The sequence below is a fragment of the Sciurus vulgaris genome (genome assembly GCF_902686455.1).
Source record: "Sciurus vulgaris genome assembly, chromosome: 14".
Lineage (NCBI taxonomy): Eukaryota > Metazoa > Chordata > Mammalia > Rodentia > Sciuridae > Sciurus > Sciurus vulgaris.
The window spans coordinates 11,662,683-11,678,769 of record NC_136475.1 but is presented as its reverse complement, the minus strand read 5'-3'; the positions used below and the strand labels follow the sequence as shown (position 1 = coordinate 11,678,769).

General features: G+C 46.5%; 1 protein-coding gene across 4 annotated transcripts in view; it reads left to right on the top strand.

Moving 5' to 3' along the window:
* The first annotated feature begins 11,536 nt into the window (after positions 1-11,536).
* Positions 11,537-16,087, top strand: part of AFF3 (ALF transcription elongation factor 3) — a 565,725-nt gene continuing 561,174 nt past the window's right edge. The window contains exon 1 of one of the 4 annotated variants that reach the window (XM_079110978.1): positions 11,537-11,585. The gene's annotated coding sequence lies outside the window, so the exon portion shown is untranslated. The remainder of the gene's footprint in view (positions 11,586-16,087) is intronic. The other 3 variants (XM_079110973.1, XM_079110972.1, XM_079110971.1) reach the window with 3 other exon arrangements.

Sequence of the window (16,087 nt, the reverse complement as noted above, 5' to 3'; positions counted from 1 at the left end):
TGGAGGATGCGGGAGTGCCTGGGGCCAGGGGCAGGTTTGCAGAGGTCTCCATGGCTGTTTGTTGGAGGGCGTTGAACTAAACGCCCTTTACACTCTGTAGCGCTCTGCGTGTACTTGGGTGAGTTGCTGATCAAATGGAAACATGTGAATGAGTCACCAGACAAACAAGGGCTTTTCTTTGAAAGTGTAGCCTGGACCGACCTTTTTCTCTTATCCCAGTACTGGGGCTAGAACCCAGGGTCTCACGCATGCTAGGCAAGCAGTCTACCACTGAGCTACATCCCCAGTATCTTCTTTAAATTTCATTTTGAAATGGGGCCTGGTTATATTTCTGAAGTTGGCCTTGAGTTTGAGATCCTCCCACCTCAGCCTGGGAGGATCAGGGTACCCTGGGATGACAGGCGAGCCCCCCGCAGGCTGATTAGATCGAGCTTTTTGTCTGCGTGACGTGTTCTGCTTCCTTTCCTCTTACTTATCCTTTCCTCTTACTTGTCCTGTATTAACCATCCGAGTATTAAAAAGCAGGGCACCTTTCCCAAATATGTAGAACCAAACAGATTATGATCACTGTCTTAGATGATATCAATTTCAAAACTTCTGATAGAAAAGGAATCAGAAGTTTTTTGCTTAAACCATTGAAGTATGATACAGCACAGTGATTTCCAACTCCTTTCTGAAACGTCCATTTTGTTGATTAAACCTTATAAGTCAGATGCTATTATGAAGCTGGTGGTGACGTTGTTTGAAGGATTAAATATGTCCTCAACTTCCAAATGGAAAAAAAAAAAAAAAAATTTCCAGACATGGAAAAGTCCATTACTGACAGTTTCCTGTATGTATGTGTCTGTATGGACAAATATGCCTTCCCTACAGAAGTCCAACTCATCCTTCATTCTATTTCTTCTCTCTTCTCTAAGTAAACAGGAAATTTTCTTGCACACTCCTTTTCGAGGGAAACTGTAAGAGATCACGTTAGCCCAGTACTCATTATCCAAATCACTGCGGTTACAAGGTAATATAGAAAAGGCAAATCATAAAATCAGAAAACCCCAAGCAGGATAACCCTAGTTGCGCATAACAGAAATAGCAGTTAACAACATGGTATATAGCTATCATTTTTCCATATATGTATTTGAGTTTTACCAAAATCACATATTCTGTTTTATCACCCTCCAAAAATGATGAAGCCCCCGCTATGCTAGCATGGGAACATCATTAATGCACTAGGTTTGTCCTCAGAAACACTTTTAGGAAAGGCTTTCAGTACGGATTCTAGCTACAGAAGCAGATGCTGGTGAGTGCCTATACTCAGCAGGATGAACGATTCCAACTCCTGAATCCTGAGTCCAGTTCTGCTTCAAACATACGATGACTAAATCCTTCTGAGTCTGCATTTCCTTGCCCAGGACATGAGCACAATCATGCTATGTTGCATAAATGTGCTAACATGTGAGACCAATTTTTAAATAACCTTTGAGTTTTGGAAAACTCATAATGTCTTACTGTCTTCACCTGGTCATCATCGATATTCTTATTATGTGACCTGATTTGGAATTTAAAACTCTCTTTAGGATACCTTCATGGATTAGCCCCATGACACTTTAATCCCTCCTTGATTATGTTGTTGTTGCTATTTTAAGAGTTTATCACTTTTTGTGGGAGTGGGGCACCCTGGGAGTGAACTCAGGGGCACTCGACCACTCAGTCACATCCCCAGCCCTATTTTGTATTTTATTTAGAGACAGGGTCTCACTGAGTTGCTTAGTGCCTTAGTGCTAAGGCTAGCTTTGAACTCGTGATCCTCCGGCCTCAGCCTTCCCACCCGCAGGGATAACCAGGCCACCGCGCCCTGGCGAGAGTTTATCACTTTTAATTTACTTGAATAAAAAATCTTAATTGTTAAAAGAAAGAAAGAAAGAAAAGAAAAGACCCACAGCAAATTGAGCACTGAGAAAGTTTGTTCCCATTCAAACCTCCCTCTCTACTTCAGGAGAGTCTGTTGAGTGGAAAAGCCAGCGTCTCCCTTCCCCCCGAGCTTTGCGTCCTGGGCTCACAGTTATAAATGTCATCCAGGGGCAGCACTGCTTTCTGGGTTCCACTTAGGTTTGGCCAATGCAAGTCACCCCCTGGAGAACAAGCAGGAGAAGAATAAGAACAGCTCTCTCAGCTCCTTCTCAGCTGAGTTACTACAAAGGGGCTGTGGCATGTGGCGCAAGTCCCTGGTCCTTCAAGGCAGCCCCTCCCCCCACATCTGAGTCACAGGTGGGGGTTGGGGAAGGGAGGTGGCTGCCAGAGACTTCCTGCTGTTGCTAACCCAGATAGCCGTGGCCCTCCTTTGCTGGTTTCCCCTAACTTGACCCAACAGCACGTTTTAGGGCTCCTTTATTTAAAGAAATCCTCAATTGCAAAGCCTGGCTGAGAGTGCCATCTGTTTCCTGCAGAGGACAAGGTTGGTACCGGTCACCCCTCTCCACGTGTCAGACATAAGCAGTACCAGACCAGGCAGCATGATGGAAAGGCCACACTAGTCAATGGCAGAGTGAGATGATGCCCCTTGCCAAAGAAGATGAAACCGATGAAGAATTGTTCAAATCACACGTAAAACCACTCTCTCATGTGGTTTGGCAAAGGATCTCCAGTTAAAAATGGAAAAGAAAACCTAAAACCCACTGCAGTAAACAAAGAGAGTTTTCAGTGTCTGAGGATTAAGAGAAGTATTGGGCAAATACACAAATATATGCATCTTACTTTTTTGTAAAAGAAACAGACACCTCTTTTTGTTTTTGTTTCTGTTTTGTTTTAAGAGCTTCTTTCTTTAGACCTGTGACACAACTCTGCATGAAGTAAAGAACATCTTGACAGCACTACCCTACAGCTTTGTCAGGAATCTAAAAGGCACCAAAATAGGACTCTGGTCTTTCTATTGTTAGAATTAACGCACACTTGCAGTCGTAACCTGTGTCTTAATGTGGACCAGACAATCTGACTTTCATAAATTTCACTCTATTTTTAAAGACAGAGTCACAGTTAAGCTTCTTTTTTCCATACTTTATTGGTGTAGTGTAGGTGTGCATATTGATGGGGTTTGTTGTTGCATATTTGTACATGCACACCGTATGACGATATGACATCATGTGACAATAGAATCCGGCCAAACTCATTCCCCAGTATTTCTCCGACAATCGACCTTCCTGTTATTCTGTTTTCATGTCAATTTTTGGTCCTCGTTTTAAGCAGCCTTTTCCCAGGGTCAGTTAGAATCACACAAACCAGAGTCAGCTCCAAGCCGCCTGTGTGGCTCCAAAGGCCCCCTCACCCAGGCATGTCTTTGAAACACTTAGCCACCCACCCGAGGTTTCCGGCACACAGTTAGTGCTCGGTTAAGGCTAATACTTACCAGAATTAATAAAATTATTGCGCTTTTGTGGCTCTACTTAATATGCGGCTCTGTCAAACAAACATTTGCTTTTCTAAGTGTCAAACGGTAAATATTGCTGATTTTTTAAAATGACAGTTTCAAATGATTAGATTTAAAGAATAAAAGAACTAAAACAGAATCTGTATCTCTCAAAGAAAGTAATGCACAATTCATATAAAACTGTCAAAACAAGAGAAGCAAGAAATATCAGCAAGAAGAAGCTTGAAAAGTAACAGAAGAAAAGGCAAGTCAATTAACGAAGACAATAAAAATAAATGGGGAGAATTTCCATTTCTGAAGGACAAATACCAGGGAAAACAAACTCAGACGAAGCTTGCAGGCTGTCAATATGTAGATCTGAATGATAAAGAAATATTAAAACTAGAAAAATAAAGACTCAGAAAAATGCTAAGCATAAAGGAGGCAGGGATTATGGAATTTCAATCCATACAAGGTCAAGTTCAGTGTAAAATGCATTGTAATTACACCGAGACATGGAATTGTTGTTAAAGGTATACTCAGCAAAATTAAAGTCAACGAGAACATCTATATGCCCAGAAACAAGCCTCAAAATACAGACAGCAAAAATTTCAAGACAAGGGGGAACTAACAAACCTCAGAGAGAAGGATGAAATGATAACACCCATATCAGCCAACGACATAGTGAGCTGGAACACAATCACCAACTCAGCTTGGGAACTTCAGAACAGTTTCCCAACCAATAAGCAGCCTAGGACCATACAATTGCCCCAGGCCTTCAAGTCATCCACAGAAATTAGGGCTATTCAGAACCTCAGGTTGGGCAGCCCAGACTTGAATAGCCTTTTCTGGAATCCCTCAAGCAAACAACTTGAGCAGAGTGGATTTTGACCCCGTGGCCCGGCCTGGGGGGGGGAGGGGGGGCTGATTCCAGAGAGAAAATCCAAGGAGCTACATCCAGCTCACTCCACTGCAAGCAATTCACTGAACACAGGAAAGGAGTATCTATCACAGGGACATCTGACTCAGCAGCCACTCGGAGTGACCTTCAGCTGCTGGTCAGCAGCGGTAAGTTCACATAGGGTCACGCAACCAGCAAGTGTCCCAGCAGGGACTGACTTCAAGTTAGGCCAGAAGCATGTCCAGGCCTCAGCCCTAAATCTCTGTGATTATGCATTTTTTAAGACATCTGTCTCTTGGTGGTTGATGTGACTTTCCACACTAGCCACTCTTCCAACAATGCATATGAGTGACAGACTCCTTACGATTTTAAACTGTCGACATGCAGTTTAATTTGATAAAAAGTCCGTTCACATTTCACAATTTAGTACAATGCTTTTTTCAAAAAAAGTAAGGGAGCACTTTTAGATTCCTCGCACATCACGTTAGCTGCTGTAAAATTCTGAATACTTACTTCTACAAGTGATAACATCTTTTTACCCATGTACATAAGCGAAGTATGTGTCAATTGTTAACGAGGAAGTATTAGAAGAAATCACTCTTTAAAAATCTCTCCTAGGAATTGTGTGCAGCCTATCGCAGGAAAATTAAAACTTATGTTTGGGAAAATGTAGAGTTTATTTTAAAATATTAGCACCTAAATTAATACTTCAGATGCACAAGTCCACGCAATGAAAGCAAGAGTCAGACACCCATAAAATCTTAGCTCTCGTGTTGAATTGAAGCCACATACCTGTTTAAAGCTCAGTATGTCACTTAAAATTTATTTTGGTAATGTAAGGTAGCTAAACCTACAGAGTATCAATTTAGTGAATTTTTTCCCACCGACATGCTTTAATAACACGTATGAGTTCTTATCCGGGTCCTGCTCCTTTGCCTTGGATACCTCATTTGTATGCAAATTCTCTTGTATGCAACTTACTCTTTGGTAAATGCTACCGGCAGATTGAGAGGCTCTGTAATTATGCTCCCTCCCTGTCTGCCCGATTTGTTTCTTATTATATCACCGCTGCAGTCCCTGCTTCGTGTTCCAGTCATGAATTACCCAGTGGCTCAGGCTGCAATTTTTCTTAAGGGTGATGGGGCCTGCTCCACACGCCCTCCCCAAACACGTGGTATCTTTCTAAATGAAATGTGCAGACTGTGTTTCTTCTTCCTTTTTGTTAATCCATTTTTTTAAAACTGTAAGTCTTTTTTCTTTTTCTTTTCTTTTTGTTTTTGGTACCAGGGATTGAACCTGGGGGCGCTTAACCACTGAGCCACATCCCCAGCCCTTTTTATTTTTTATTTTGAGACAAAATCTCACTGAGTTGCTCAGGGCCTCATTAGGTTGCTGAGGCTGGCTTTGAGCTCTCGATCCTCCTGCCTCAGCCTCCCCAGCTGCTGCGATGACAGGTGTATACCACTGTGCCCGGCCAACTAGAAGTCTTTTGATTCTAACAGACATAAGTTGTTCACCCAACTCAACGAGTCTCTTCCTGCGTCCTCTCCTGGTTTGATTTTTGCAACACAAAAACATGAGGTGACATTACTTTACATACATGTGTAAGTTTGGGGTTGCTTAGAGTAAGGCTGAGAAATCTAATGAAAATTTCATGTGAGACCGTCATGCCAAGAATACACATAAACATTATGCATATAGATTTACATATAAATCTAAACACAATGTGTATACCAGTTTTTACAGGCCTACAAGTGCATGCGAATAGTAGTGAGTGTGTGTGTGTGTGTGTGTGTGTGTGTGTGTAGAGAGAGAGACAGACAGACAAAGAAATTAAGCCTCTATTCTCTGGAACATTAACACCTGTGTTCAAACCCCAGACCTATCATTCATTATCTGTTTGACTTGGGCAATTTCTCGAACTGCTAGGTCTCATCTTCCTCACTGAGGAAATGAGGATGAGAACAGCACTTCGCTCAGGGACGTCATGAGGTTTCAATAAATTAGTCCCCATAAAAAGCTTTTCAGTGCATGGCAAGCTTTAATGCATGTCAGCTATTTTTGCTATCACGTAGGATAAACAATAGATACAGACACACGTAACAGACATTGATTAGATTAGATAAGGGTATGCACTTGATTTGATTAGATCAGGGTATTCACTCAGACAAAATCCCTGGCACCTGCTGGGTACCAGGCTTCCTCCTGCCTGTGAGAACGGAGCCCTCAGGGGAATATGAGGATGGAGCGTGCTCTCAGATGTGCACCCCTGGCCCTGCGCAGATCCCCTGGTGATGAACCAACAGGGCTTCCTCCTCTGTCCCGATCCTTCTTCCCTATCCTCTCAGCTGAACAGACTAGACCAGCAATACCAGCCTGGGTGGAAATGACGATGTGTGGCCCCAGTCAGCACAAACCAGCCCTTCTTGCCCCCACCCGCCTTTTCTGTTCCCCTTGCCTAGCAGGGATTCTCGTGCACATGTCTGTAACCTCTCCTAGCTTCATGAAGAAATTCACACAGCCCCACATGTCCTAGCTGTCCTCATGCCCAGCAAGTGCGGCCAAGGTGTACTTGTTTCCAGGGCCCTGATAGACAAGCCAGGCTGTGTTCCCTGTGGTTAGATTCACTACCACAGGGCACAATAGGACTGCAAGATGCACTTATCTTATCTAGGGAAGTTGAGGGAAATTTGCACATTGTATTAGCCAGTTTTCCATCACGGTGACAAAATACCTGAGATAAATCAACATAAAAGGAAAAAAAGGTCTCTTTTGATTCAGTTTCAGAGGTTTCAGTCCACAGTCAGTTGGCCTATTGCTTTTGGGCCTAGAGCAAAGCATAACATCATGGTATCATGTGGTAGTATAGAGCTGTTCAACTCATGGCATCTGGGAAGCAAAGGAAAAGAAAGGAAGGGAGCAGGCTCAGCATCCAAATATCCCCGCCAAGGGCACACCCCCGTGACCCAACTTCCTGTCACTGGGCCCACCTCCTGCAGACCCCACCATCTCCCAATAGCAACACTGGCCGGAGCCCAAACCTCTAACACATGCACTTTTGGGGTATATGCATCCAAACTGTAGCACCCAGAAAACAGAGGAATAGCCCTCGCTGGCATGGAAGTGAAGCTAACTTCCTCACGCTGGAGAAGCAGGGCACGCTTGGAGCAGGGCCTGCTCAGGCAACGGTGCTGGTCCCGTTCCTTCCAGAACCCCCTAACCTCACATCTCACCCCCAGCAACAGCTACACTCAGGGACAATTTTTTTAAAGGATTTTGCAATGACACCCTGGTGTGGTGACAACCTGTCCCAGGGGAGGGTGGATATTGTGCTTCCCCACTTTACGGATTTGTAGCTAGCAAATGCTACAAATTCCTTCGGGTCCCACAGTGATGATGCAACAGAATTTGGGCTCAACCGCAGTCTAACAACCTTCTCATTCATTTGTTCGCCCCACAGATAGTTATTCGGGGTCTGCTCTGAGAGCTTAGGACAGCCAAGACCTGCAGAGAGAGGCCGGGCAGGGCGGGGCCGCCCCCACGGGGCTGCCAACTCGGGAGAAGCCTCAAGAGTACATAATTGATTATAATTAAGTGTGGTGGGTGTTGTGGCGGAGGAAGTACATTTATTAAACTTTGTGCCAGATATTCTGCCAGAGGCTGGAAATAAATTTGAATGAATAAATCTGCGACCAGCTCTGCCTCTGGAGACCTGTTGTGGCTGACATTCCACGTCTGCCTTCGACGTGTCCCGCTGTTTGCCCAGGCTGGGCTGTCTGTGGGGTCAGAGGGGGATGCTCACCCCGAGGGGTTTGGGCCAGCCCTGCTCTGAGTCCTCCCTGACAGCTCAGGGACAGCAAAGACCTTGTACAGAAGCACAGAGGTGGGATGCTGTCCAGGGTGTTTACCACCCAGCCAGTGCTAGTGTGCTGCGGGGTGGGCAGTGGGCAGTGAGCAGAAGGGATGTGGACAGACATGATGACAGAAGACACACTGTCTAAATTCTGTTACAGCTGAACACTAAATAATTCACACTTTTTTTTTTAATGAATATATTCTGCCTTACTGGGAGCAGCTCTCCTTGGTATAAAACTTACGAATTTTACAAGAAGTTTACAGAATGGTATCATAAACAAATAAATATTCATGATGTTAATCCCTGCCACTTTCTGAACACATACTACATTCTGTACAGACACTGTGTCATTTAATTTCTGAAATCACTCAACAGCAGGGATGGGGATTTCTCATTTTTGTGTTGCTATAACAAAATTCCTGAGGCAAGGTACTTTATAAAGAAAAGAGGTTTATTTAGCTCACAATTCTGGAGATTCAAGAGCCAGGCCGCTGGTGTCAGCGTCTGATGAGGTCCTGATTGATAGTTTGCATTCCATGGTAGGAGCTCATGCTCATGAGAGAGAGACAGAGACAAAGAGAGAACATGGAGAGAGGAGGAGAGAGTTAGCCTGGGAAAACTAAACTAGCTTTATAACAACTTGCTCTCACAGCAACCAATTCAGTCCCAGAAGACAGAATTGATCTCTTCCAAGGGTGATGTCTGTCCCTGGTCACTTCCCACCAGGCTCCACCTCTTAAAGATCCCACTACCACTCAAATCCAGGTCTTTCTGATGGCGAAGTCCACCCTCCTCACCACCAAATCACCTGCAGTGCCATCCGACATGGGGGATGGCTTCAGGGATAGCCCACACAGGAGGTGAATTCTGTCTCAGAGGGGACAGCTAAGAAAGGATTCCAGCATCCATGGGAATCTGCCACACAGCTGACGGACTGCAAGTCCTCCCCCAAGGAGCACTGAGCACAGGCAAAGCTGATGACCGCACACAGCTGGGACGCGGGGAACCAGCAATACTGCGGGGAGTGCGGGAGGACGTGATGGGGAGGGTGGAGAGAGGGGATGCTGGAGAGCGGCCAAGGCCAGCACATCAGGTGCCCCGTCTGTCCAGCCAGGGAACTTGGGATTTCCCTGTGGGTGAGAGGGAGCCACGGAAGGAAGACCTGGTAGTGGGGTCAAGGGTCTGCACTGCTATCATATTTGAAATCATGTACAAAGATAATTTGGGGGCAGTTTGGAAAATACTCTGCAGCTTGTCAAGTGAGAGATGGTGGATGTCATGTGTCTCCACATTTCTGATCTTGTTCCCTCTTCAGTAAAAAAAAAATATATATATATGTATATATAAAACATTCTCAGCAGACACTTGACTGTTGACGAATGCTATAGTGTACAACTGTACACTCACATGATGTGCATTCAAATGTACACAGAAAGTAAACAAGGAAAAGATGGCATAAAAAATAGACTGTAATCCCAGCAGCCCAGGAGGCTGAGGCAGGAGGATAGTGAGTTCAAAGCCAGCCTCAGCAACTTAGGGAGACCCTGTCTCTAAATAAAACACACACACACACACACACACACACACACACACACACAAAAGGGCTGGGGATGTGGCTTGGTGTGTAAGCATCTCTAGGTTCTATCCCCAGTACAAAAGAAAAAATAAAAACCCTGAATCTTGGAAGCAGGTGGAGAAGATGGTTGTACAACACGGAAGGTACTCAATGCCACAGGGTTGGGCTCCTTTTATATGATGTGAATATTACCCCGATAAAGTACAAACACAAAAATAAGTGTAGTCAAGGGAAACTCAAGCCTTTTCTTCCTTTTCAGGTCCTCATCTTGCACACCTGGGTACCCTTAGCTCAGGGCCAGGATGAGGGGTGCCGCAGTGAAGGTCTGACCCTGGGAAGGAGGAAGAGAGAACGGACTTGAGGAGTTTCAGAGGCAGACTTGACAGGGTTTGGTGACTGAGGAGTAAAAAGCATCCAAGAAACAGGAATGTCGGCAGACTCCCCATTTCTGGCTCAGATATAGGAGACAGAAAGGTTTTCCCCTTGGGCTGGGGAATATAGTTTAGTTGGCAGAGTGCTTGCCTCACATGCACAAAGCCCTGGGTTCAATCCCCAGCACCACCAAAAAATAAATAAACAAAAAAAGAAAGGCTTTCCCCTTGCTGGGGGAACTGGTGTGGCCCCTACTGGGGTCATTGGGCAAGGAAGTTTCTAGTTATGTTCAGAAGTGGAGCTAGTTTGAGGATAAGGATGGAAATGCTTGCATAAAACTAATTTCGTGGCAAACCTGAGGAAGCCCGAGTAGCAGAGGGCAGAGGGAGGGAAACCAAGGGGGCGGTTGGGAAGAAGCCAGGAAGGAATCCACAGGCCCGGGTAAGTGACAGAAGCGGAGGGAGAGGAGGATCTCAAAATGTGGGTCACCAGGCGGTGAGGGGAGGGGGGGGGTGGCATTCTGGAAGAAGGGTAGAGATTGGGAAGCAGGGGCATTTGGGCATGGTAAGCTGCACCTGGAGAGCAGAAGAGGCCACCCACAGAGATCACTGTCCCCGGGCTGAGGATAGAAGCCTGACAGTGGGTGAGATCCCCTGACCCAGACCAGGACAGCACAGAGCCATGGGGGCCAAAAGGAAAATTCCAGAAGACGAGGTATGGTAGCTGGTGCCAAGTACTTCAGGGGGAGAGGGGAGCAGAGAGATTTGCAAACGAGATAGTAACCGAAAGCTCCCTGGGCTCCCTGGGCTCCCTGGTGTGGGTCGCGAATGTAATTCCAGGATGACTGAGTGGAAGCGGGAGGCGGGCCTGACTCAGGAGTGGGAGAGGCCGGGGGCAGAAGCCCTTCACCCACAGCAGCTTTGGGGCTTTGGATTCCTTCACTAGTGCTTCTTCTCCTTTCCTAGAAAGTTCTAGAAAACATACTGCGCATCAAGAGGCAGGATGAGCCTCTGGTCCTGGTCTCCGGGGGGTCCCGACATTTGGGGAATCCAGAGAGCTTGGACGAGTTCAGCAGCCCGCTGAAATCAGCGCACCGATGATCGGGGTGTCGTTAAACACCTCCACGGTGCTCCCGGGGCGCTGCTCGGGCGTTGCCCGGGTGAGGGGAGGCGATGGAGACCTGCTCCCTGGGCCTTGCTCCGTCTCTCGTCAGTCTCCCAGGGTGCACCGGGCTCTGCTTCCCGCAGACCTTGGCCTGCTGCGGGCGAGGGGCCGTTTGGGGGCCTGGTGTCCTCCTTCACCTCCTCATTCTCACATCCTCCGTCGACACCTGCACGCTTGGGTGGTGGCCACACACTCTTCCTGTTTGCACAGAAAGTGCCATTCAGAAGCTGCCCGCGAGAAGGGAGCTGCACACCGCCCAGAAGCAAGAAGGCGAACCGTTTGCTTGGGACAGAAAGGCAAGAAGCGAGAGAGCCGAGAGGTGAGATGGGGCAGGAGAGTGTCTGGGCCTTCCGGGCTGCTCTGGGCACACTCCGGGCCCTGAGGGTGGGACTCTAAGGGGCCAGGCCCAGGTTCCTGGGGCCTGGGCAGCTGGGAGCATTCCCAACCTGTTCCACAGAGACATCAGCCCTGGGTGAACCGCTGAGCAGACTGAGATGACACAGGTGGGATGTGACCAGGGAAGGTCGCGGGATTCACACGCATGGAGCGTGTAAGCCTAGGTGTAAACGTGCTCCCACGTATGTTGGTGGTGCTGGCTGGCCTCCAGGGCCTTAGGGAAAGTGCGTCTGCACCTCACAGAGGCCATTAGCTGTACCTCAGAAAAGAACTCTTGGTGTGACCAAGGACTGGACCTACAAATGGCCTCAGTGAGTGATCTCAGACAGGCCTGGCTAGAGGACGCGGGGAGTGTGGGTGGTGTTGCTTAAGGTCACCACCTTAAGCAGATGTGGCTTCTCACCATGGGGGCTGGCGGAGCTATTGTTTTTTGGACAGCACATGGTGTGTGTGTGCATGTGTGTGTGTGTGTGTGTGCATGCACATATATGTGTATGTGCACATATCATGTACACACACCACATACCCTGAGAAATATATACCTCCACACATCCTGTATATATACACACAAGATATGTGAATATCATGATACAAACAGCTAATGACCATATTTTTGAAACCAAAGAATACTAATAGAATGACAAAGGATTTTTCCTATATGCAGTTTCCTTGTTATTCAAGTCTTAACAACAAAGTGCAATCGTGCTTAGATATGCATTTCATAATCCCTTGTATCCAAAGTGGGGATGGAAGTCCCATCAGACAGGGTTGTTTCAGGTAGTCTGAAGCCTGACATTGCAACAAGAATGGCTCAAAACCGAATGTCCGAATTAACAGTGCGGGTAAACTTATTATTTCAGTGTCAAACTTATTTTTTGTTTGTGTTTTATACAAACAAAATAATCAATTTTGGGGCTGGGGAGATAGCTCAGTCGGTAGTGTGCTTGCCTTGTAAGCACAAGGCCCTGGATTCAATCCCCAGCACCCAAAAAAAAAAAAAAAAAAAAAAAAAAAAATCAATTTTTTTAAAAAGTATTGTCAAAAGCAACTGTTCCTCAGTGCATACTTTAGGGATTCTTCTGACCACAAGAGCACCCTCCTTCTCATAGGACTGTGGAGGAGGTTTCCTGGCTCGCTGCTGAAGTGAGATGCTGGCAGTGAAAGTAATACAAACAATATTCTCAAGGTTTGCTTTTGTTTCTGGCAACGGCTGCTCCCTTGGGTGTTACCTGCAGTTACTGTTTGGTTGTATCATGCATATTTTTATTTAATCTGCGTTTTGAAAATGGAAAAATATGCATTTCTTATTTGCTAGACTTTGTAGTTCACATCCCAGATCTACCAGGATGGCTTTGGGGAAGTCCCCATGCCTCTCTGCATCAGAATTCCTACCTCCATGAAATGGGTACAATGATAGTCTACCTCTCCAACAAGGGCTAATCGCATTCACACGTCAAAGTGCTTAGAAGAGAACCTGGGGCCCACTGAAAGGACCCAGCAAGTATTAGCAGCTATCACCAGAATCAGTGGTGGCAGCAGCAGCAGTGGCACCACCACCATCTCCACCACCATCACCACCACCACTATCACCCCCATCACCACCATCACCATCACCACCACCACCACCATCACTACCACCACCATCACCACCATCACCACCACCACCATCACCTCCACCACCACCATCACCTCCACCACCACCACCAGTACCATCACCATCTCCACCATCACCCCCATCATCACCACCACAATCACCACCATCACCACCACCACCATCACCTCCATCACCACCATCACCACCACCACCACCACCACCATCACCACCATCTCCACCATCACCCCCATCATCACCACCATCACCCCCATCATCACCACCACCACCACCACCACCACCATCACCACCATCTCCACCACCACCACCACCACCACCATCACCTCCACCACCACTACCAGTACCACCACCATCTCCACCATCACCCCCATCATCACCACCACAATCACCACCATCACCACCATCACCACCACCACCATCACCTCCATCACCACCATCACCACCACCACCACCACCACTACCACCACCATCTCCACCACCACCACCACCACCACCATCACCACCATCACCACCACTATTACCACCACCACAATCACCACTACCATCACCACCACCACCATCACCACCATCACCACCACCACCACCACTACCATCACTACCACCACCACCTTTTGTGCAATTAAGCCATCAAACTTGAAGAAAAATGGTAGGAGGCAGGGAAGGGTGGAAAGTGGGAGGTAGACTGTATAAAATGGGTTCAGGAGGTACTCAAGGCCAGAGCAACGATACTGCAGCCCTTAGCTACAGAGAGCTAGTAAGCAGGAGGCCGAGAAAGAGACAGGTAGGCTCTCTTTATGAGGTCCACTTGTGAGGAGCGAGCACAGAACTCTGGGTTTGAGAACAGGTGCTCATACGTACCTTGCACGTCCAGATGCACAGCAACCTAGAGAATGCATCCACGTAACCATGGCGTCCTTGGGACAGAACCTGACATGGGGTTATACCTCTCACGTGTGAAGTGTTGTGTGCAGTGCGTGGCATGCCTCCTCTCGTTTAGTTGCATGAGCCATTGTGATTCTGCCTGTCATAGAGAGAAGGTCAGTAGATGTCCTATGGGTGCAGAGCTTGGAGATGGCGGCATTGGGATCCGACTCCCTCCAGATCCTGTGCCCCCAGACCCCAGGCCTCCCCTCTAGAAAATGACTTAAGTACTAAGGAAACATGACCAATGAGGAAACCAAGTCCCAAAGGATTCAAGAAACAATTTCGAAGTCACAACAAGAGGAATGGATGGTGCCAAGTTGGGTGCTGGGCTCAGATCTACGGGCCCTTAATTTGGGCTGGAGGTGTAGCTCAGTGGTAGAACGTGTCCCCAGCATGCACGAGGCCCTGGGTTCAACCCCAGCACTGCAGAAAACAATGTGGCTTATTAACCTTTATTTCTACACCAGTGTTCAGAGGAAGGACCTTGGCTGACATCTGTCCCTCACGGTTAACAGTTACAGGAACCCTTCATAAACCACTTGATTTTCTGTGCTTCAGTTTCTTTCTCTGCCAAGTGGGTGTACCTCTCCTGCATAGTGTTTGAGGAGAGTCTAGTAGGGCTTTGTGTCATACATCATATATATTATCTCTGATTTAACACAAGGAACAACTTTGGGGGCTACTTTCAGTAAAGGCAAGTTAAAAAGACAGGAAAAGTGCCAATGATGCTGCTTCTTACAGACCCATCATTAAGCGTGACCTTGCTCGTTCTTTCGAATAGCTCCTTTGTGCTCTCTGGTGCTGATGATCCATAATTTGTTAAGCCATCCCCACAGGGGAAAATGTAATTTCTTCCTGACTTTTGGATATTTCGCATCAAACAGTGATGACTGTTCTTCCATTCCTGTCTGGTTCTAAATTTTTTGCAAATCTGAGAAGCAAAGGGCATGCTCTCCTCTTTTGTTTTCATCTTTATTAGCAAGTTGATTCTGAGAGTTTTAAAACACAGCTTTGGAAATAACTAAAAACATTATCTCTCATCCAGAAAACAGTCCAAGCGCACATTCCTTTGAAAGCGAAATAGCACCATTTTTCTCCTGATTAAAATAGAAGCAGGTGTTTGTGTACAAATATCAACCTATTAAAAGGCATCTTGCACAAATATCCCTCTTTATAGCTTTTATCTGTGCTAAAAAGGGGGGGTTAATGAATACAAGACAACTAGACTCTGGCAATAACTAATAAACATGACAATTTGATTTATTGCTGTTCCTCTGCTCTAGCCTGTTGACAGATTTTTCTTTATGGAAAAATTACCATGGTTTAAATCTCTATCATATGGCACTTAATTCAATCGACAATATGTTACCAATTAGATCCTGCTTAAACTACCATCCGCCAGCAGACCATGGGACATGTTAAGTAGGATGACATTGGATAACTTGTAAACCGCTCTGAGGCAGCTTTCCCCGACCAAGGTGCAAAGCAGAGAGAGATGATAGAGAGAGAGAGAAAGAGATATTGCTTCTCCACATCCTGAGCACTGAAATAGCTGAGTTCTCCCAGCAACCTAAGAGAGGGTGTGTTTGGGCTCATAGTTGATACATTGATATTTTCCACTTCTCTTCTGCCCTGCCATCCTCTGGCCCCCTTCGATGACAAACTTGCAAACTGAAAAGCATCCCAATTTCTCTTTCCCTCGGAGATGCCTCATTTCAACTCAGCCACCGCGTCCCATTTAGTGATGAGGGTCACCTGTCCCCAAAGCCCTGGAGGTTGGCCCCAGTAAAGGGGAAAGATTTTTACATAGAGTTCACCCTTTTCTTCCTTCCCTCTTGGAATCTGGTTGCATCGGGCGATGCTGCTGTTGCGAAATGGAAACTGAACTG